This window comes from Lampris incognitus, chromosome 8 (assembly GCF_029633865.1).
Source record: "Lampris incognitus isolate fLamInc1 chromosome 8, fLamInc1.hap2, whole genome shotgun sequence".
NCBI classification, from domain to species: Eukaryota; Metazoa; Chordata; class Actinopteri; order Lampriformes; family Lampridae; genus Lampris; species Lampris incognitus.
Genome location: NC_079218.1, coordinates 4,962,357 through 4,986,786, shown reverse-complemented (window position 1 = coordinate 4,986,786; position 24,430 = coordinate 4,962,357). Strand labels below are relative to the sequence as shown.

Genomic DNA, 24,430 nt, shown 5'->3' with positions numbered 1-24,430 from the left:
TTAGCTAGCTGTGAAAACTCACCCGTCCAAAAGCCTTGTCTTTTGTCTAAACAACGAATTTCATCGGTGTGTCCTCCTCATATATATATATATATATATATATTTTAAATCCCCTCAAAAGATCTACGCGAAGGGAAACTAGGCTAGCTAGCGCCATAGCAACGAAATACGCCCGGCGAGACTTTGCGTCACTTCCTTCCGTCCGTGGCTGTACCCCATCTAGCCACAACCAGCTAGAACTTTTTTTCGCCATATGCACCAGGCGAGCCATTCTCATAGGAACGAACAGGCGCCATTTTGAGATCCAGTATCCAGTTCTACTATAATACATCCATGGTTATAACTAAAGATTGTAAAGCTAGAGATGAACTAAATATTGAGACTTATAAAAAAAATTAAATCTATACTCAATTCTTGGTTACAGAGGAATTTATCAATCTTCGGATGTATTTTGATTACTAAAATCGAAACATTATTTAGAATTATGTACCCAGCTTTTTCATTAGCCATTCCTGACAATTAAATCAATTAATCCAACAAATTTCGAGTTTATTTGGAAAAAAACAAACATTATATTAGCTGTTAATATAATCCTTCAGTTAATTCTTTTAAAAATAGATTAGATCAATTTTGGTCAACAAAGGACTTTTTATATAATTATAAAACTGAGTTGTGATCATTGTGAGTATTGTGTGACTATGATTATTTGTGAGACTAATGTATTTGAGAGACTATTGTATTCATGTGATTTATTTGTGAGATTATTGTGATTTTAATAACTATACTGTGGTTCTTTTTTGTATGGTTGTTTGTTTTCATTTGTCGAGTCTGATGTAGAGGATTTGTATCCTGTGCCAGAAAATTTTTCATTAAATTTCGTTACATTTTTCATTAAATTAGAAAAGGGGATGTGGTAAAATCGTTAGAAGAAAGGGGCTTAAATGTGATTGACTATAAGGCAATGAATGGAATGATAAAACTAAAATGGTTACAACAATTCATAAAATAATAATGGATTCTGATTTAATATTCCTTCTTAAATATTTAGTGAGTGCGGTGGGATAGATTTTCTGTTAAAATGTGATTTCTGTATTGCTAAACTACATATTAAGCTAACTAGATTTAATCAGCAGGCTCTCTTTTGGAAACTGGTTTATAGGCGCAATTTCACTCCACATAGCTCTCTGAACGAGAATAACAGATGTATCTTGTTTAAAATAAAATTTCTATGTTATTATGATTGGGTGGAGAGAGGTATTTGGTCTATTTTACATTTGATGGATTCAAGAGGAAACCTTCTAGGGTACAATGAATTCATTGATAAATTCAGTGTGACGTGTACAAAAAACAATACTCAGTGGTTATCAAGGCAATCCCACAAGTAATGGTGGATATGATAAAAGGAATGTTGCCTTATGACGTGTTAGTACCACAGATGCCTTCACTTTACATTGACAATCTCGATTTTATGGGGAAAAAAATGCACAAACAAAATTGTAAGGGGTGCCCTTACCGCCATACTCTTTCCTCTACCATTAAAAAGAAAAAATCTATTAAAAAATTATCCTACAGAGATTATAGGCAGAATTAGAACCAGATACCCCACTCTCCCTATTTCACCAAAAGTGAAAGAAACTCATTTTAAAATGATACATGATATTTATCATTGTAATGAGTTTCTGAGACAAAGATTTAACATTGAAAAAAACAATTGTATGTTTTGTGATTCTGTTAACGAAACATCAGAACATTTGTTTTTTTTTTTTTTTTTTTTACTTGTAATTATACTAGAGCCTTCTGGGAATTATTTCAAAATTGGATATCTGAAAGGGACTTTCATTTGCCCAATTTAGAGTTTAAGGATATTAAATTTGGAGTTATAATGGAGAATTAAAAATACGGATATGTTGTACAATAGCCTGATTATTATGGCTAAACAATTTATCCATAGATCTAGATTTATTGAGGCCAGGCCACTATTCTTAGTCTTCATGAATGAATTAATAAATTTTAAGAAAGCACTGAAATATATACAAACCAAACAGGCTTTGCACATTTACAAAAACATAGATATATTGATTTGTGATTAGACCGCCTTCTGTCTTTTTATTTTTTTTTCCTTATTTTTTAGTTTTGTGAAATACCAAAAAATCTGTAACAGCTCAGTCTGGTTTGTACTATTTGCTAATTTTGTTATTGTTATGACCAGATTTTGTTCCTTTTGTTCATATAATAAAGGTATTTAAAAAAAAATACATCCATGGTTCAGCCCCACTAGGATAATCCTCTGTAACTGCCAAATGCGTGACACACATTAACCTTCCCTTGGTGTGTATCAGCTGAGTCTAACTGTGGCATGAAAGCAACAGTCTGGCATTTTTAGAGGCTCTCATTATTTCAAACTCACTAATAAAGTGCGTGGGTAGGTTTCATTTTCACTTATTCATCCCTCTCTTCATATTGGACACACATCTCCAGGCTACGCTCTAGAGGTAAATGCAGTTAAGAAAAACCCACAATCCTTGAACAATGCAAAAAAAAAAAACGGCACTGTTTAGCCAAAGCTAATACGACGCTACAGCAGTTTATTGAGCCTGTCATTGATCCAGGGCTTGTTTTCAAGTATCAAAAATCAGAAAAAAAATTCCCAATGATTATCAATATATATTCGCAAATTTCAAAAGCAAATATTGGCTGTGGCTGTGAATAGCTTATAAACTTGTTGAATAGCCTTTAACACTAAAAATAATACAATCATAAAAATAAATGTCGACCAAATCTTATGTAATGCACATTATCTGGGCCACATTTTGCCCCTCCAGTCAAAAGCTCTGTTTTGTTTTTATATAAACAAGTCAAGTCAATTTTATTTGTATAGCCCAACATCACAAATTACAAATTTGCCTCAAGGAAAAAAAAAAAGAGTTGTTTGCCAATCTAAGCAAACCTGTTGATTTAGGGGGAAAAAATTGCTTTTACTGTAAGTTTATCAATCACTCAAGATATTCTTGATAAAATCACTTGCAGATGGATAGTCAATATCTTGGCGAGCCGGCATGGAAGAATGAGTTGAGAGACAGAGATCTCTTTTTAATCACAACTCTCGTGCCCCATTCAGACTACACAATGATTTCTCCCCCGAGGTCACTACCGGGGATATTAGTCCAAGTCATAGTCCTACAGTCAGTCAGTCAGCCAGTCAGTAAACGGTCTTCTACTTAGTCTGAGTCGAATCTCTAGACAAACAACACAACAATAACCACAACATGAACACAACATCATTAAAACACAATTTTAACTAACACTAACAGTCCCATCGGCCATTGTGCTCCCCCAGTGCAGAACCACCAACAGTCAGAGCGCCTGCCTCCCCTGGTCGCTACATAGCCCCCACCTGAGGAGTCAGTTGTTCCCAACGACCCCATCACCCAATACATAGTCCCCCAAAAGTCCAGGGTGTCCCTGCTGGTGAACAGACCGCCCAAAGAATTGCATGTCATGGGCCCTATTCTGCCGCGCTCTGGAGCCGGCCTGGGCCCGGCAGTTGCAGGAGTCGCAGCAGTGCATATGCAGCTCCATGTCTCACTGACAGCAAGGCCGGTAGAACTGCCCCCTGAAGCAGTGGAGGGTCTTGGGTGTTCCTGCAGTGCCCCCCCCACCAAGCCATGGACCATCTGGAGAACCCGGGGATGCAACACACGGGGCACCAATAGCTGCACCCCTCCGGTACACCAATCCATCATGTAGCTCAAAGTTGCCCCATTGAGAGTAGTAGGTCTTCACCTCAGGCCCCAGCACTGACACCTTTGTCCACCCGGGGCACCACCCCATCTCCTGCCAGCCCCTCACCAAGGGCCACGTCTGCCTCCTGCTGCTCTGTCAGTTGCTGTGTGGTCCACGGAAACCAGCTCTCCTCATTGCTGACGGTCTGGACGGCTGCCACCATCATCTGGCCCAGTTCCTCTTGCCACTGGCAGTAACAGCACTCCAATGCTGCACCAGCGCTCTGAGCCTGTTGAGCAGCAGCTGCTCGGCGACTGGCTCAATGGTCCCTGAGCCCACTTCTCCTTCGGCCGGACCGGAGTGCCACGGTCTTCGTGCCAAGACCATGTGCCAAGCCAGAGGTAACACGGGGATTCGAACCGGCAATCCCCGTGTTGGTAGGCAATGGAATAGACCGCCATGCCACCCGGACACCCCCTAAATTTAATTTTTATTTCGCTTGACGTAAAAGAGTTGAAATTCAAGCAACATTGTTCACATATTCATCTGTGTATTTTTTATCTGTCTTGGGGTTTAAAGGTATATCCGGTCAGAGGCAAGCACCAGTTTCTGCCCATTTTCATGTTCATATTACTATGTCGCTGGGCATAAACTGGCGGTAAATGCCTTTATACTGCCCCCATGGTTTATGTGGGTATTGCACCTTGCAGACACAGCGTTAATTTTTGAGTTTGTGAACAAACAACACTGAGCGACCACAGGCTAGGTGTGACGGCAATTTTGCATATGCGCAAACATAATTAAAGTATGTTTTGATACCTTAGATACACAATTAACATTAATTAACAATTAACATTAATTAATAACAGGAGAGAAGGAAGTGTAAGAGTGTAGAGGTGAGAGTCGGAACTTTGAATGTTGGCACTATGACTGGTAAAGTGGAGAGCCGGCTGATATGATGGAGAGAAGAAAGATACTGTGTGTGCAAGAGACCAGGTGGAAGGGGAGTAAGGCCAGGAGCATCAGAGGTGGGTTCAAACTCTTCTACAATGGTGTGAATGGGGGGAGAAATGGGGTAGGGGTAATTCTGAAGGAAGAGTATGTCAAGAGTGTGTTGGAGGTGAAGAGAGTGTCAGACAGACTGATGAGTATGAAGCTGGAAATCGAAGGTGTGATGATGAATGTTATCAGCGCACATGCTCTGGAAGTTGGGTGTGGGATGGAAGAGAAAGAAGAATTCTGGAGTGAGTTAGATGAAGTGGTGGAGCGTGTACCCAAGGAGGAGAGAGTGGTGATTGGAGCGGACTTCAATGGGCATGTTGGTGAAGGGAACAGAGGTGATGAGGAGGTGATGGATTGGTACGGTGTCAAGGAGAGGAATGAGGAAGGACAGATGGTGGTGGATTTTGCGAAAAGGATGGACATGGCTGTGGTAAATACATATTACAAGAAGAGGGAGGAACACAGGGTGACGTATAAGAGTGAAGGAAAGTGTACACAGGTGGACTATATCTTACGTAGGAGGCGTGATCTGAAAGAGATTGGAGACTGCAAGGTGGTGACAGGGGAGAACGTAGCTAGGCAGCATCGGATGGTGGTCTGTCTGTAGGATGACATTGGAGACCAAGAAGAGGAAAAGAGTGACGGCAGAGCCAAGGATCAAATGGCGGAAGTTGAAGAAGGAAGACTGTTATGTGTAGTTCAGGGAGGTGTTAAGACAGACACTGGGTGGTAGTAAGAGTTGCCGGACGGCTGGGCAACCACTGAAAAAATATTGAGGGAGACAGTTTGGAAGTACTTGGTGTGTCATCTGGAAAGAGGAAGGAAGACAAGGAGACTTGGTGGTGGAATGAGGAAGTACAGCAAAGTATACAGAGAAAGAGGCTGGCAAAGAAGAATTGGGATAGTCAGAGAGATGAAGAAAGCAGACAGGAGTACAAGGAGATGCAGCGTAAAGCGAAGTGAGAGGTGGCAAAGGCGTATGGTGAGTTTTATGACAGGTTAGACGCTAAGGAAGGAGAAAAGGACTTGTACCGATAGGCTAGAGGAACCGAGCTGGGAAGGATGTGCAGCAGGTTAGGGCGATCAAGGATAGAGATGGAAATGAGCTGACAAGCGAGGAGAGTGTGTTGAGAAGGTGGAAGGAATACTTTGAGGGGCTGATGAATGAAGAAAATGAGAGCGAGAGAAGGTTGGATGATGTGGGGACAGTGAATCAGGAAGTACGGTGGATTAGCAAGGAGGAAGTGAGGGCAGCTATGAAGAAGATGAAGAGTGGAAAGGCAGTTGGTCCAGATGACAAACCTGTGGAGGCATGGAGATGTTTAGGAGACATGGCAGTGGAGTTTTTAACGCTCGATGGTGATTTAAGCCCCCAACGTACTCTTCAAGGCAGCGATGCATGAAGGCACTCCCCGCCCCCTACAGTTTCAGCCAATCACAGCACTGGCGCTAGATTTCAACTTTTCCCCTCCTTCTGCAGTGAAGGAGTTCAACTCAAACAAACGTCAATCTTAAAAGTGCAGCGTTTGACGTAAATATCCTTTTAAACGAAAGTTTGACTCGTGTACATTCCCAAAAAGACCCTAGATTGCATTTTGGCGACAGTTTTGCTTTAACTTACTTAGCTGCTATGTCTAGATGTCTTACAACTTAACTAGCAACAACTGGATGCCTAAAGGGGTTTTGGAAAGACACCCACTCAACCATGCCTTTGTGCAGCTCACTTAAAACTAGGTTGTCTCGTAGTTGTTTAAATAAGCAGACTGGGAGACATAGGTTAATGCCTAACTACATAGCAATAGCACTACTCAGTCGCTCTCATAACCACCCAAAAAATGAATTGGCTGCCTGGAACTTAGCTAGCACTAACTGCTAGCCCATTACTAAGTAAACTCTGTCCTGCACGGATAAGTTTAAAAGTAGTACATGCCAACATAAACTGAATGCTCACCACTGCCAGCTATTTGAACAGATTGACTGCATTTGAGCTAACCTTGGCTTAAAATAGTTAGCTAAAATCTACCATTGCAATCTGTTTACAGTTAGCTAGCTAGCTGAGGTGTCCGTTCAGCAAAGAAAATCCCTAGCAGCTAGTGTTGGCTATATTTCAAAGCATATGTCTTTTTTTTTTTAAAAAAAACATTTTGATTGGATGAAACTGTTGGGGGCAGGGAGTGCCTTCCATGCAGTGCTGCCTAGAAGAGTACGTTGGGGGCTTAAAACACCATCGAGCGTTTTTAACTCGATCGTTTAATGAAAGTGAGAGGATACTTGAGGAGTGGAGAAGTATACTGGTACCGATTTTCAAGAATAAGGAGGATGTGCAGAACTGTAGCAACTACAGAGGTATAAAGTTGATCAGCCACAGCATGAAGATATGGGAAAGAGTAACAGAAGCTAGGTTAAGAGGAGAGGTGATGATTAGCAAGCAGCAGTATGGTTTCATGCTACAAAAGAGCACCACAGGTGTGATGTTTGCTTTAAGAATGTTGCAGAAGTATAGAGAAGGCCAGAAGGAGTTACATTGTGTCTGTGGATTTAGAGAAAGCATATGACAGGGTGCCGAGAGAAGAGGTGTGGTGTTGCATGAGGAAGTCAAGCGTGACAGAGAAGTATGTAGGAGTGGTGCAGGATATGTATGAGGGAAGTGTGACGGTGGTGAGGTGTGTGGTTGGAGTGACAGATGGGTTCAAGGTGGAGGTGGGATTACATCAAGGATCGGCTCTGAGCCCTTTCTTGTTTGCAATGGTGATGGACAGATTGATGGACGAGATCAGGCAGGAATCTCCGTGGACTACGATGTTCCCGGATGACATTGTGATCTGTAGCGAGAGTAGAGTGCAGGTTGAGGAGAGCCTGGAGAGGTGGAGGTATGCACTGGAGAGAAGAGGAATGAAAGTCAGTAGGAGCAAGACGGAATACTTATGCAAGAATGAGAGGGAGGACAGCGGAATGGTGAGGATGCAAGGAGTAGAGGTGGTGAAGATGTATGAGTTTAAATACTTGGGGTCAACTGTCCAAAGTAGCGGAAAGTGCAGAAGAGAGGTGAAGAAGAGAGTGCAGGCAGGGAGGAGTGGGTGGAGAAGAGTGTCAGGCGTGATTTGTGACAGAAGGGTACCAGCAAGTGTTAAAGGGAAGGTTTACAAGATGGTTGTGAGACCAGCTATGTTATATGGTTTGGAGACAGTGGCATATATTGATATACATGTGTTCATGTAGTTTTTTAGATGTGTTTTTGTATTTGTGTTGCACTGCTGTGGGCTGGAAGAAACGATATTTTGCTTCATTTCATGTATGCAAGTTCATGAAACAGCAAGTGATGTTGTCATCAAGAGTTTTGCCTTTTATTACTGTTGGTTGTGTTTTTTGAGTTTTCCAAAACCTGAAAACAAGATTAAAAAAAAGAAGTTTATTAATTGGTATGAGTATCGTCCTCAACACCATAGCCACGGTGTGGACTCGCCATCTTACTCTCATGGTGGCAAAACGAGAGGCCTCCAAAGCCCCAAACCGGACCGTAATGGCTGACCATAAACTGACTCGTGCTAAGTGACCACTGCCACATGACGGTCTAGTCATTAACGGGTCCATGTGGTTGCCGGCTGCCGTATAAATACATCAAATTATGGTCACCAACATAACCTGTTAACCGCTGCTCAGACTGGGATATAGCTAGAATATGAAAGGGGGGGGGCATCACTTAAAAGTTACGTCTTTATAATGAAGCCTCGGTCAGGATCTCCAAGGGAGGTAGAAGGAACATTAGATCGGGTTCCATTGTGGGAGAGAAATGGAGGGGGATGTTTAGAAGTGGGTGGTAATGGACACATGTGTGTACACACACACACACGCACACCCAAACCCCAGAGCAGGCCTTGCAGGGGGTCGGTGACTGTGGATGATGGAAGTTGGAGAGGCTGATCCCAGTGATTTATCCTTGTGGCCTCTCCATATGTCATCATCACAAACCACTCCCAAATGAGCAGATAGACACATATGTTCTGTCACCCCCCCCCCCCCAGAGGAATTTGGTTGAGAGAAAGAGAGACAGACAGAGAGAGAAGTGAATTACATGCCTTCTTCAAATCGACACACACTTTGGGTTATCCCCGAAGTTAAAAGAGACAATTTGTGTGAAATTTCCACGATATGATGGATGGTAAATTACAGTTTCTCTGTATTACTTGTTCAGTTTAAATATTTTAATGGTTTACCGTAAAATTGTAGTAATTTCTGCGAGTGTATCAGTCACATGTAGTGCAATTCTTTTGGTAAGCAACTCATTTGCAAAGATTTAACGATGCTAATTTGGATTAATTCAACAGAAGTATACTGGCTTGGTTTTAACCTGACAGAGTGAATGAGTTCATTTTGTTCATTATCAAGCTGCGAGTGTAACACCATCAAGCAAAATGCAACATTAAATGTGCTTGATGCAAAAAATAAAATTCTGTGATTACTTTAAAACAATTATTTCTATTTTGTATGAATTTGGCTTTGACTGAAGAAATACGTTGAGTGAATGCTGCTATACTCTCTTGTCATTTGTCAAACTTGTGCATTTAAGGGCTACTACTTGAAAGTAGTGCAACACTAAAATATTACGCATTGTATATTATAATGTATTATTATAAAATGATTTCTCCAGTGTAACATAATAACATAGGTGGTTACACTCCAGTGGTAAATTGCATCTCAGCATGTGTCTGACAGTCCAGATCATGAAGTTTGCTCTTGAACAGCAGGAATAAGCCAGTGTGGCGAAACATTTTGGATGAATTTTAAAAGAATAATCTCATTTCATATGCTGACTTCAAAAAATATGAACACCTGCAAAGTCAACAAGCGCCAATGGCAAATTTTTCTTCTTCTTCTTTTGGCTTGGTCCCCATTTCCCAGGGGTCGCCACAGTGCATTTGATAGTTTCCATCGGTGCCCTGTGACGGCACAGCACCAATGGCGGTCTTGTCAATCCGCAAAATTATTTGGCAAAATTTTACATGGGATGCCCTTCCTGACACAACCACTGACCTTGTGGAAGAGGGCAAATTTTTTGCACAATGGCAAATTTCCAATGGCAAATTAATTCTATATATTGACAGTCTGACCACACAAGTGTCCACTAGTAATGCAGTGTGTTTAGGCCAGGACCTGCAAATGTTCCTCATGTTAAAGTCTGCCAGCTTCAGTCTGGTTTGGTCTGGTTTGGCTTGGCTTGGCTTGGCTTGCTGTGGCAAGGTTGAGCGGTGCTATTCCAGCCTGGCTACACACTAAGCCCAATTTGGTCAAGGATTTTCTTCTTGTGTGTGTGTGTGTGTGTGTGTGTGTGTGTGTGTGTGTGTGTGTGTGTGTGCATAAGCATAGGACGGTGTCATGATCGGTGAGCGGTTGTACTTGGTATAAAGCTTCCAGGGCCTCCAGGACACAGACAGACAGACGCATGCCTAAGATGGCTGAGGTGCGACAGTTAAGTCTAAGTGGTTACTGGGAACACAGAAACACAGAAATGCAAATATGCACCCACCAACCCGCCCATCCAAACACACAAATCTCTCTGGCGTACGTCTTGTACTGAGGATGGGAGTGATGAGTAAGTTGCCAGGCGTTCTTGGCAGACCTGTACCTCCGACCTTATGAGGAAGAGAATGAATGAATTTAAAACAAAAATCGTGAATGGAAACAATTGTGGCCTCTTTGGTTTTTGTCAAAGGAGACATCCGTTGGAGGCATTCTGTTTTGAAAGCTGAACCTTGTGAGCGGCGGCAGCACTACCTAACCGTTGCTAACGTTATTTTTGTGATATGTAAGTCATGCCGGGCCAGTGGAGGGTCAAACAGCAGTCTGACACCCTATCTCGATGTAGTTAAAAATGAATGGCTAAGAATTGAATTTAAGAGGTGCTGAAGTTAAAGAGGGGGGGATCTGTTACAGCCGAGCTGGCGATGAGTCAACAGACGCTTTTCAGCTTTTCAAAAGGGGCCACTGAACTCGATCCTGATGCATCACCCACGTTCCAGGCAACGTACAAGGCATCAATTCTCAGTCTGAGATGACACCCTTCTGATGCCCCTTTCTCATTTGACACAGAAAGCATACATTGACCACACACACACACACACACACACTGGTGGTAGATGAAGAGACATGACTGTGAGTCACAGCTCAGACAGTGAGACTCAGGTTGCTGTGTGTGTGTGTGTGTGTGTGTGTGTGTGTGTGGGCTGTCTCAAACAAGAGGGTTGGATGGCTAATGGATCAGCCATGTCACTGACCTCGCTACACAATAGACTCCTATGCACGTGAATGAGTGGGTGATTTTCACTGTACAAATATAATGAAATCTGTGCAAGTGACCTTTACGCTTTGGAACAGCAGAGAGAGTGTGTGTGTGTGTTGGAATGCCCTGTATCTGATAGTAACAGTAATCCAGGAGCGATGGGATAATGTGGAGCCCATACTCCTGAACCTACTGGGTGCTCACAGCAATAGTTGGCACTAATTAAAGCTGTGCTGCTGGTAATTGCCAACAGGCAAAACTTAATTTCAGAGGGGTTGTTGGGGAAAATCTGTATATGCTGCACCGACCTCCTCTGCAACCTGTAATTTAGCCATCCTAAAAGAAGCTGGATGTAGAAAACTACAGAATGTTGCTTTATTTAGATCGGCTACCGCTTCTATGTTTGGAAAGACAAGGGGCAGTAAATCAGGGATCTTTGAAAAAAACAACAACTTAAACACAGAGTTCGACCTTTGTCTAATCCTCCTCCGAGACGAAGTTAATTTTCTGCAGCTAACAGACGTGGGATGACAGAAAGAGGCGGCATGCACACCTTTCTGTTATGAGACATCTGAAAGCTGGTGGAGAGATACAGACACAGACAGCGAGAGCGAGGGAGAGAAAGAGGGAGGGGGGGGGCTGCCCTGCTTGCTTTTATGTAAACAGCAACGTGCACGGCTTCAATTATGATGACTTTAATTCTTTGTTGCTGTTGATTTAACGTGGAACACAACAATTTTCGGGCTGCCCATAACGACTTAATGGCAACAGCCCATTACTGAAAGTAATTTAATGACTCAGATGAGCTCTCTTTGAAAATATCTGCAGCATTCGCCCCGGCCTTTGAGAGTCACACTCGTCGCTCGCCCCCATTCCCAGCGATAACGTGGATTTATGGGGATCGGCGGCACTAGAAAACAAAACAAACTCTTGAAAACTTGAGCGCGGATTAAAAGCCATTCAGACTCATTCATGTAGTCGTCAATATCAACACTGATGACAGATGTGTGTGTGTGTGTGTGTGTGTGTATGCTTGTAGTGACCCGAATCTTTCCATCCTTTGTTGAAATCAAATCCCCGCGGTGTTCCTGCACAATTTTATTGTTTGTTTGTTTTTTTAGGGCTGGTATAATGATACCCACCCACCGCCCCTCCCTCAGAGTAGCTGGATAAAATACACTTGATGATGTGCCAGGAAACCTGCCCCCCCCCCAACTGTGAATTTGTTTGAGAGTTTTATCTTTCTCCAATAACCAGTCCTGTCTCCGTGTCTCTGTTCGATGGCCTCCCACAATCCTGATGAGGTGCAAACACAAGAGAGGAGACACGGGAGGGGCAGCAATGGTCCGTGTCACCAAATGGGGAAGCTGCAAATTCCTCTTCAGCATTCCCTTCTTTCTCATTGACCAGAAACGGTGCAGACACCGGTGGCTCTCTCCCTCCTGCTACTGGTGGCCCCGTAGTACTGCCAAAACACCAGTTTGTACACATCCAGTGTGTACCGACTCAGACGGACTTTACCGACACGTTCACGTACGCCAATAAACACAGGAACATCCATAACCCCAACAAACTGTTTTTACAGATTGTGTATGGCTGTGTGAACAGGTTTTTTACAGATTGTGTATGGCCGTGTGAACACGTTTTGTATCGTGTTATGGCAAATGCACTGTAGTCTGCTGATCTTAGTCTCTGTCTCACCAGCCTCTGTTTTCTCTTTCTTTTGTATGTTTTCTTCTTGCATCTTCCGTGATAAAAATTAATTTCAGGGGTTGTCCAGGTAGTGTGGCGGTCTATTCCGCTGTCTACCAACACAGGGATTGCCGGTTCAAATCCCTGTGTTACCTCCGGCTTAGTCGGGCGTCCCTGTGGACACAATTGGCCGTGTCTGCGGGTGGGAAGCCGGATGTGGGTATGTGTCCTGGTCGGTCGGGGCGCCTGTTCCAGAGGGAGGAGGAACAGTGTGATCCTCCCACGTGCTACGTCCCCCTGGCGAAACTCCTCACTGTCAGGTGAAAAGAAGCAGCTGGTGACTCCACATGGATCGGAGGTGGCATGTGGTAGTCTGCAGCCCTCCCCGGATCAGTGGACGGGGTGGAGCAGCGACTGGGGCGGGGCGGGGCGGGGGGGGGCCTTGGAAGAGTGGGGTAATTGGCCAAGTACAATTGGGGAGAAAAAAAAAAAGGGAGGGGGGGGTGAATTTCAGGAGAAAAAAAAAAACGAACTTCCGGTGGCAAAATAAAACGTCTGATCTTGCTGCTCTTCACTGTGCTCTCTAGCATACACCGCATCATACACCGCATCATACACTGCATCAACAGAGGATCGTCCAGCCACATGCTAGCTGCTAGCTGTAGGGAAACAGAAGAGCCAGTTTCATTTAAAAGCATCAGTATGTTGAGAGGAAAAGGGAAGAGGACAGGCACGTGACGGTGCTCGGGAAAGTCCAATTGAAAAAAACAACAACAACAACAACAACAATCACAAGATGAGAAAGCGTCGCATGTCATGTGAGCACAGACTCTTTGTGTCAGCGGACTACTAGTGAGCCGAGGGCCGAATGATAATGGGGAAGAAGAAAAAAAAAAACCCAGCATTGTGATATTTTGGGGATTTTCTGACTGCAGTATGGAAGTGGCACTTGGTCATAAGGGGGTTGGGGGTGGTGGGGGTCTGTGGGAAAACGACAATCACCGTTCGGATCAGTTCCCTGGAGGTCGTTTTCATCTGCCGCCGGACACAAAACCTCCCGCCAAGTGTAGGGGGACTGCTTCACAGACGTCATTTCTTGTTTCCGAATTATATAATATTACATAATATCAAAATACGGCAATTTTACTTTAACTCGTCTGAGACCACGTAGACCTTTGAGCTACGGCTTGTAAATAAATGCACGTGTCTTGTTGCTACGCTATGGAGGGGAAAAAAGGAGAGAGAAAATTGCTTCAGTTGTCTTTGCGTCAGTGACGTAAGAGACTTTGCTGAAATCCAAAAAAAAAGTTACCCGTTGTCTCTTTAAAGACAGAAAAGGAGTTATATAACTTATAAATGCAGCTCTTAACTTTCAAAGCTCTGTTTGGAAAGAATTTATCACTCCAGTAATGACTCGGGTGATTTTAGAGGAGGAAATAAGGCGGTTGTCCGAGAAGTCATTAAATCAGACTAAATTATATTATTTGTCAGATGCACTGGAGTATTTTTCTTCAAGAGTAGTCATAATAAAGCAGATCTTGTTGGATTTCGTTTTCTATCAAGCAATGGGAGTTTCAGCCTAACACGACAGCAGTTTGCCTGCCTAAGTGTTTGTTTCCTTATTATGTGGACTTGGCACATGGGAAGGACCATGTTTCGGCCCTGTGACGGCCTGGTGGCTTGTCCAAGGTGTCTCCCCGCCTGCTGCCCAATGACTGCTGGGATAGGCTCCAGCATCCCGCGACCCAGATTGGGATAAACGGCCTAGATAATGGATGGATGGATGACCGATGGACCCGATTTGCTTAACATTGCATCTTTTACAATGTGACTATTGCACGTGTGATGTCAGTTCTGAAATGAAAGACTGTTCAGCTAAGTATGTGAGCTTGTCAGGGTCTGAATAGTGAACAGCACTAATGCTAGTCACACTGTTCATACTGCGAAAGAGAATTCATACACAGAGCGCCAAGCTCAGTGCCAGAAGACCAAAGGTCAAGATTTTTGTGACATACAGCACCTAATCCTGTTTCTCACTGTGATAATTTTATATTACTGTCAAGTGGCCAACATATTAATTTACTTCCTCAAATAATTCAACTGCAGTGTAAAAAGCTGTATTGCTGAGGTCAATAGACTGTCAATACCTACAATAGTTTCTCCCAAAGCTGTATTGTTTTTCGGTTAGATTTTGATTTTCAAAGACTTATCATTTTCAAGGACACTGTATGATAAAACACAAATTAAGGAACTTTATTTCTACACCTCCAGTTTTACTACAAATACTGTCAAATTGCTATGATTGTATGAAATCTATATTACAAGAAACTTGCCATGCCTAATTGGCAGATTGAAAGGCTTGTGGCGCCCTCTGCTGAAATTAAGAGTAACAGCCTCGGTCTGTATTGAAATATTTCATCAGCGTTAATTAACAGAATTACTCAATTAAAAAAAAAAGCAATGATCAGTTTGTTAACCAACTACAGAACTTGTCAGTGTGCACAGTTGTGAAACTGATTAATTCAACTAAAGTATATTCACTAACTTGCTGACGGCGTAACGTTAGACTAGCTTCAAATAGAGTCAATAACACCCTCTTCTCCTGCAAGCACCCCTCAGTACACGTCTGTTCAAAATGAGGTTCTTCATCTACTGGTGGACCAGAAAGGACGTAAGACTTCCATCATTTTCTCATATAAGTACATGGGTGTCCAATACATCGGTCTCACATAATATAGTGTCAGTACATACATGGAAGACCTACTGTCTGTAGTTCACTGCTGTACTCCTTGCAGGTTAACAGAAGATGTCAATCATAGTTTGACTGCTGTCTTTAATTGGCGACACACGTTAGATTACAAAAATCAACCTCCAAACATCTGGTTTACATCTGAAGGCCTCTGGTATTCTACAGACTTTTCTGATAGGATGGCAAAGCCTGGAGACATCTTGTAATGAGTTATAATGACTTGATCTTTCTCCTTTCAAATCATCGTTTCCCCTAAATTTATGACAATAATTCTTCTGGCATGCTCCTCTGTGTACTCCAATGCACAGTATGTATTTGGTGTTATTCCGTCTCTTTTATGGTGTTTTTCATAAATCATTAAAAAAAAAAAACTACTCTCAGTAGTGTTATGTCCTCTACACCTCCAAGACTCATTCATCTACAAAGGTACTGAATGTTCCCAATCACTGTGAAGGGGTCCAACACCCCACTGACAGAAAATCCGTTGCATAACTTGACTAACTCAAGGTCAGTTTGTGTTTAGAACCCATTCAGGTTAATAACTGAGGGCAGAGGGCAGATCCTAGAGGGATCCCTTAACGTCAAAAGAAAAGGTGGTACCACATTACAATCAGGCTTACTTTATATTTATATTTAAGGTTCAGGTTAAGGTTAGCGAGTGGTTAAATTTGGGGTTAAGATTAGGTACCCTAATGGCTAAGCTTAGAGTTAAGGTTTGATTGCTGTTAGCGAAATTGGGCTATCTTTGTTTAATAACGTGGTTTCTGAGAGAATATCTACGGAGTTTCTACCCATGAGGGCTCCAAACCTGGCAACCCAAAAAGTCTTATTAATGCATTATAACAACTTATTACCGATTTATAATTGACAAAAAGTTAGTAACAATCAATAAAGCAATTCATAAAGTATGCTTGATTATAAAGTGCTCCCGACAAGGTCTATGTTTAGACCTCTCCATGAACTCATTGACATCAGTCTGCAGTACCACACGACCTCGCTAGATGGCGATAAAATACTTTGAGAAAAAAAAACACAATTTAGGCCAGGCCCCTGCATAAATAGAAGGGGGGAGAAAAAAAAACCCATCTCAAATTACATTTGAGAGCAGAGTTTGGCTTTCCAAAACATCGAATGGAGGACACACACTTAACAGTTTCCAGTTCAGCTCCGCTGGGCAAAACGAGGCACAAATGTGGCTGCAGACTCTCCCTGATGTCAGATGGGCTGAGGGGGCCGTAAGATGGTCGCAGAGCCGTGAAAGACAACCAGATGTTTTCCGAGCCCCACTCCTCAGTTCATGTGGACCCCAAATACTCCACAGCAGCATACAGAGAGAGAGAGAGCGCGAAAGGGGAATAAAATAGGGTATGCAGGGTGGGGGGGGTATGTTTTGAGGGGGGATAGAAAGAGGCCAGCCAGGAGAGGAGAAACAAACAGGGGAGGGAGTGAAAGAGAAAGTGAGAGCAAGAGAAAGGAAAGAGAAAGCGCCTGCGAGGGGAGGGGAGAGTGTTTTTATCCTCGTGTGCACTCAGTCAGAGGGGTCAGCGAGTACGCTTGTTCCTGGACTAGCCTGTCAAAACAGTGCAGCTACACTCGTCACGCACACACACACATACACACAAAATGCACACTCACACACATGCGCACACACACAAACACACACGCACACTGTCTATTCCCCGGGGACAATTCACATGTACACACTGCCCTGTTGTAACGTGCACGCGCACATGCTCCCGTACACCCGTTAAACGCCAATACACAAACGCATTTCTTTTTTTTGCACAAACGCACAAAATATTTCCATAAGCTTTTAACAACGCCCATTGCACCTCCTCTTCTTAAAGGCTGCAGTGAAACTACCACGTAGGATCTGACGTCCCCCCCCCTTTTTTTTCCCTCTCTTTTTAAGATCTGCGTCAACACACCTATCTGCTATCTGTAATTACATTTCAGCCCCATCACAGAGACATGCACTAACAAGTAAATAGCCTGGAAATGAAGTGAATTTAGTGCAGTCTTACCAGGTAGAGGAGGGAGGTGTGCAGGCCGGTGCCGAGGCCGACGGAGGACAGAATGCCCAAGCCTACCCAGTAGGCACACCATAGGACTTTCTTCTCAATGTAGCGCACATGCTGTGGGGGCCAGAGACAAGGGACAGTCAGCCACATGGCAGAGACACAGAGAGAGAGAGAGACAGAGAGGGAGAGGGAGGAAGGGGGAGAGAGAAGAGAGAGAGAAGAGAGAGAGAAGGCAACAGCAGGGTCAGCGTGCTGAGCGAGGGTGCAAGAACGAAAGTGTGCAAAACAGAGAGGAACGTAAAGGGTGGGAGAGAGCAAGAGAACAGGAGAGAGAGAGAGAGAGAGTGATCCAGAAGCAGACCGTGTTGTTGAGGAGTTTGAAGGACGGAGCCGCTGGGTAGGAGTGTTCAGTGCACTGACAGAAGAACAGAATCATTATTCTTTTTTTGGTGGCAGCCAGCTCTTACACAACTGGTAAAGTAAGACTTGCCAAATCTCCCTCCTCCTCCTGCACTATCACTCTATATCCGTTTTTCCATTAGAACTCCGCCCTCAAGCCACAGCAGGTCGTTTTCAGGAAAAAGCGTGGATTCTGAAGATTATCGGGAAAGGGGGATGAGGGGGTGGATAATTGGAAAAGAGACTTCATTTACCAGCGAAGCCAGCAAAACAACAACTGGACAGGCACATTGCAGCGTCTCATCAACTTGGCAGAAAGCTGGGAGGTGCAGTACCAACCATGAGGGTCAAGGTTTTTTCGGCGGTTCCTGAGAACATCTTATGCGCAACAAACTCAAGGCCTTTCCATTTCAGTTTGGAAAAAATAAAATACCTCATGTGGCAGGTTTCATACACGTGTGGCTCACAGTGAGGTAAAGAACAGCAAGAGTAAAATAAAAAGGCGTTAGGGGTGTTTAAGCAGTCCAGTTGGAGGGAGTCTGAAAGGCCGGTCGGTGGGAAAGAAGAGGAGTCTACTGATTTTGCATTCCGCCACAACGGTTTCTAGTTATTTTGTGAACACTGGCGATTCGGGGCAGGTGAAACTTAGCTACTATCTACAGACCTCAGAGGACTCGGCTTTGTGAAAACACTGATAGTAAATCAACTTTACTGACACTGCTCAAGTACACGTTCGTCCATCCATCCATTATCCAAACCGCTTCCCCTGCTCTCAGGGTCCTGGGGGTGCTGGGGCCTATCCCAGCAGTCAACAAAATGTGGAACTGCATGCAAACAGTGTCATGTGTGGATTCTAAGGTGCAAGGATGTACTGCCGGCTACTAATGGCATGTCTAATACTGGTGATAGAGATAATAAAAAAAACTTGATCCAACTTGTCGTCGCCACGTGTGACATACAAGTTCACACTTGATGACAAATGGCTTAGAGATGAGGGTTTCCCCAAACGTTGACCCACCTGTCGAGATACCTTTTGGCCTGGGACTCAACAAATATCTTGTGCAGTATAATAAGCAGTAAATTCTCATTACCTGTCCTAAAGTGAGATAATTATCTATTCGCTCAACGTTTTTTCATCAGTCAATCAAGACAATGAAATCAAGACAAGGAACACTAAGCTAGTGGAGCTGGTAAGAATTACGACAGGTAGGGCTACGCAGATAAAAATATGGTACATGGAGTATATTTATACAGCACCTTTCTAGTCTAATGACCACTCAAAACGCTTTACATTCACCCATCCCCACACACATTCATACAGATTGTGAAAGCTGCCATGCAAGGCGCCAACCTGCTCATCAGGAGCAGTTTCGGGTTCAGTGTCTTGCTCAAGGACACTTCGACACACTCTCTGGAGGAGCTGGGGATCGAATTACTAGATGACCCACTCTACCTCCTGAGCCATGCTGCCCGCCAATACAGACAATAATGCTTTTCCTCTACAGAGTCTTCACTCACAAGAAACATGCAAACTCCACAGAGAGGACGACCCGGGACGACCCCCCCAAGGTTGGACAATCCCGGGGCTCGAACCGAGGACCTTCTTGCTGTGAGGCGACCGCACTAACCGCCACTGTGCCACCTAAGAAACAGATATGTTGGTATTAATATACTGAAAGAAAGGAAAAGACAGGGAGAGAGGGATATATATATATATATATATATATACACACACACACATATATATATACATATACATATATGTATATATAATATTCCGCTTAATATTTCACTCCTTATTTGTAGAGCACTTTCATCAAAAAAATCATTGATCGTTTCCGGAAACAAAAAAATGCTATATAATACACTCACTGGCCACTTTATTAGGTACACCTTCCTAGTACCGGGTTGGACCCCCTTTTGCCTTCAGAACTGCCTTAATCCTTCGTGGCATAGATTCAACAAGGTACTGGAAACATTCCTCAGAGAGTTTGGTCCATATTGACATGATAGCATCACGCAGTTGCTGCAGATTTGTCGGCTGCACATCCATGATGCGAATCTCCCGGTCCACCACATCCCAAAAGTGCTCTATTGGATTGAGATCTGGTGACTGTGGAGGCCATTTGAGTACAGTGAACTCATTGTCATGTTCAAGAAACCAGTCTGAGATGATTCGAGCTTTATGACATGGCGCGTTATCCTGCTGGAAGTAGCCATCAGAAGATGGGACACTGTGGTCATAAAGGGATGGACATGGTCAGCAACAATACTCAGGTAAGCTGTGGCATTGACACGATGCTCAATTGGTACTAAGGGGCCCAAAGTGTGCCAAGAAAATATCCCCCACACCATTACACCACCACCACCAGCCTGAACCGTTGATACAAGGCAGGATGGATCCATGCTTTCATGTTGTTGACGCCAAATCCTGACCCTACCATCCGAATGTCGCAGCAGAAATCGAGACTCATCAGACCAGGCAACGTTTTTCCAATCTTCTATTGTCCAATTTTGGTGAGCCTGTGCGAATTGTAGCCTCAGTTTCCTGTTCTTAGCTGACAGGAGTGGCACCCGGTGTGGTCTTCTGCTGCTGTAGCCCATCTGCCTCAAGATTCGACGTGTTGTGCGTTCAGAGATGCTCTTCTGCATACCTCGGTTGTAATGAGTGGTTATTTGAGTTACTGTTGCCTTTCTATCAGCTCGAACCAGTCTGGCCATTCTCCTCTGACCTCTGGCATCAACAAGGCATTTTCGCCCACAGAACTGCCGCTCACTGGATATTTTCTCTTTTTCGAACCATTCTCTGTAAACCCTAGGGATGGTTGTGCATGAAAATCCCAGTAGATCAGCAGTTTCTGAAATACTCAGACCAGCCCGTCTGGCACCAACAACCACGCCACGTTCAAAGTCACTTAAATCACCTTTCTTCCCCATTCTGATGCTCGGTTTGAACTGCAGCAGATCGTCTTGACTATGTCTACATGCCTAAATGCATTGAGTAGCTGCCATGTGATTGGCTGATTAGAAATTTCCGTTAAAGAGCAGTTGGACAGGTGTGCCTAATAAAGTGGCCGGTGAGTGTATGTATGTGTGTATATATATATATATATATATGTGTGTATATGTGTATATATATATATATATATATATATATACACATATACACATACACGCACACACACATACACTTTATATGTGTATATGGTACTTATGTATATAGTCTACACATATGTATGACATGTAATACGTACTTATATATGATATTAGAGAATGCATTATATTTTTATCTGCAGAATCAATAGCTGCAGGTAGAAGAAATGAGTTTAGCCAATTAACAACCCCCCCCCCCACACACACACACATTTAGGTGTGATATTCACCTTCTGGTGGGCTCCTTCAACACAGTACGCTATCGAGACCAGGATGAACAGGATCAGCAAACCAAGTGCTGTCTGCCTTTGCTGCCAGAGCCTAGTTAAAAGAAGAGGGGGGAGAACATTAAAGGTGTTACTTAGGGCGGGGGAGAGGTGGGAGGGGTGGTGTGTTCTGGATGTTGAGAAGAAATGACAAAGTGAACAGGTCAAAAGAAGATGAAAAGAAAGGAAGGAATGAGTGAGGAGGTATTAGACAAAAAGCACCAGGAGGATCGTGAAGCGGGCATCTGAAGTCATGCTTGCACAGCCACAGACGAGTCTCTGGTTCGAATGGGCGATTTATGAAGTCACTGTATAGAGTTAGGATCAAATGTTGAAATATAACCAAGTCCTGTATTAAAGTCAGTACTGTGTTAGTGTTTCTGTGCCTTGCTGCAGTCCATTTATCTTGCCAGTCTACTTTGTTAAAGGCAAACAGGGGGAACCAACATTCGATCCACTTCTCTCTGGGTTGTAGTAGCGGTGCCAGGTGGCCTGTTGATGATGCCAACAGTTTTACTGAGAGTTGACCACAAAATATAGAAGGGGTTAGTAAGACACTGCCACAGCATTGAGTTTATTTGGATGTAAAAGCCGACGAAAATCTTTTGTGATCGCAAAAATTCAGTCCACAATTTGTTGGCAATGCAGAAACTCGTAATCTCGGTGGCCTCATGTGCTGCAGATTTGGCCCTTTCTTGCCCCAGGGGTGGGTTTTTCCACGTTCAAAGATTGAAATGGATCTGTCAACAGCAATAAAAAGCATATATTTGAAATGACTAAACGAAAGCTGTTCCTGTTATTATTGGTGAGGCTTCAAGAAATGTGGCCCCGTGTGAATATGTACGAACAATTGACAAATTAGCGAATAATTACTGCCAATCAAAGTATTTGGACCAGACAATAATTCTTCTTTCTCAGTAATAAAATTACATATGGGGTTTAAGTCCAGACTGTGATGTCATTTTTTTTTTTTTACATTGAGAGCCACACACACACACACACACACACATACATGGAATTTGACTCCGGTTTCGTGGGTCTCTCGGTGTACTTAACAGAGAATAACAACACTACAACACAACACTCTTCACAGGGTTGACAATATACAGGAAAAATAAGAGGTGATAAAGTGCAACGGTGCAGAGAATATATCATTCATTTATTATCCAAACCGCTTATCTCAATTGGGGTTGCGGGGATGCTGGAGCCTATCCTAGCAGTCATTGGGCGGCAGGCAGGGAGACACCCTGGACAGGCCGCAAGGCCATCACAGCGCCGACATTCACACCTAGGGACAATTTAGTACGGCCGATTGACCTGACCCATGTCTTTGGAAGGAAACTGGAGCACCCGGAGGAAACCCACACAGACACGGGGAGAACATGCAAACTCCACACAGAGGACGACCCAGGACAACCAACCAAGGTTGGACTACCCCGGGGCTTGAACCCAGGACCTTCTTGCTATGAGGCGACTGCGCTAACCACTGCGCCACCGTGCCTGGATAAATCCAGAGGAAATTACTATAAATTGCCTAAAACATGTGTCTTATATTTCTTATGAGTCTTGGTGCAAGGTCCAGTACAGTGACCCTGCACTGCTGGAAATGAGAATATATCAGAGATGCTGAAATTGATGTTAGCAGGTTACTTACATAGTTGCCTGAGGTAGATGGACATGACAGAGTGTACCAGTATACGTACAATGTACAGTACAGTATCGTGTATACAAAATGGTTGGATTTATTTGAGTGTAAACAGTGCACATGTGTAAACTTAACCCTAACCCTAAATCCTAACCCTAAAACAGACCCTTGAAGAAGCAAAAATTTAAATGTTCTCCCTTATCGTTAACAACTCAAATTGATGGGCGTCTGGGTGGCGTGGCGTGGTGGTGCTGTGGTGCACGTGGTGCTGCACCGTCCACCCTCTTTTTGTTGTGATTGGCCGACTGATAAGGAAAAAAAAAAAAAAACAAACAAACAAACCAAAAAAAACAGTTCGCGTCCGGGTGGCGTGGCGATCTATTCTGTTGCCTACCAACACGGGGATCGCCGGTTCAAATCCCTGTGTTACCTCCGGCTTGGTCGGGTGTCCCTACAGACACAATTGGCCGTGTCTGCGGGTGGGAAGCTGGATGTGGGTATGCATCTTGTTCGCTGCACTAGTGCCTCCTCTCGTGGGTCAGGGAGCCTGTTCGGGGGGAAAGGGAACTGGGGGGAATAGCGTGATCCTCCCACGCGCTACGTCCCCCTGATGAAACTTCTCACTGTCAGGTGAAAAGAAGCGGCTGGCGACTCCACATGTATGGGAGGAGGCATGTGGTAGTTTGCAGCCCTCCCCGGATCGGCAGAGGGGGTGGAGCAGCGACTGGGACAGCTCGGAAGAGTGGGGAAATTGGCCAAGTTCAATTGGGGAGAAAAAAAGAGGGAAAAAAAGAAAAAGAAAAAAAACCCTGTCAAATTGGTCCTCACCAATAGCTTAACATGAACATATGCGCACCCAGACATTCTTGTACTTCTCTTTGAGGACCCCTCATTGACTAGTCACTCTCTTGTCCTTAACGCTAACCTTTACCATCAGCACTGCACAGCTAACCTTAACCCTAAATTAACCCTTATTCTAACCTTAACCCTACACCTAAACCCTAAGCCTGAAATACACCCTTTAAGTGAGGACAAAGACAGCGATACAAGAACACACACACACACACACACACACACACACACACACACACACACACACACACACACACACACACACTCTTCTACTCCTCATTTCATGGTCATTGTATTAACATAAATCTTCAGTAATCCAAACATGGAACCAAAACATCAAACAAAAGCATTGCGGTCCAAATATGTCTGAACTTTACTTTGCATATGCCATCAATTACAACAAATACAAATCCGTAACATCTCCTGGCCGTGTGGGTCTGACAGCAGGCAGCATGGCTCCCCTGCAGCCGTGAAAACACCATGTGTTGTGAGGCGCGGTGAGCGGCAGCTTTCTCCCTGGTGAACTTGTGTCGATGCTTGCGGCTCACCACATCCTCTTGTAGTTTAGAAAATAAACATGTTGTCCTCACACAGCATGCCACAAAAAGGCACACGCGAATGTACTTGATGACCTCCTTTTCGGGGCCCTTG

The 24,430-nt window shown here is 43.8% G+C and overlaps 1 pseudogene; it reads right to left on the bottom strand.

The window, feature by feature from the left end:
* LOC130116880 (vacuole membrane protein 1-like) overlaps window positions 1-24,430 on the bottom strand; it is a 118,329-nt pseudogene that overhangs the window by 80,332 nt on the left and 13,567 nt on the right.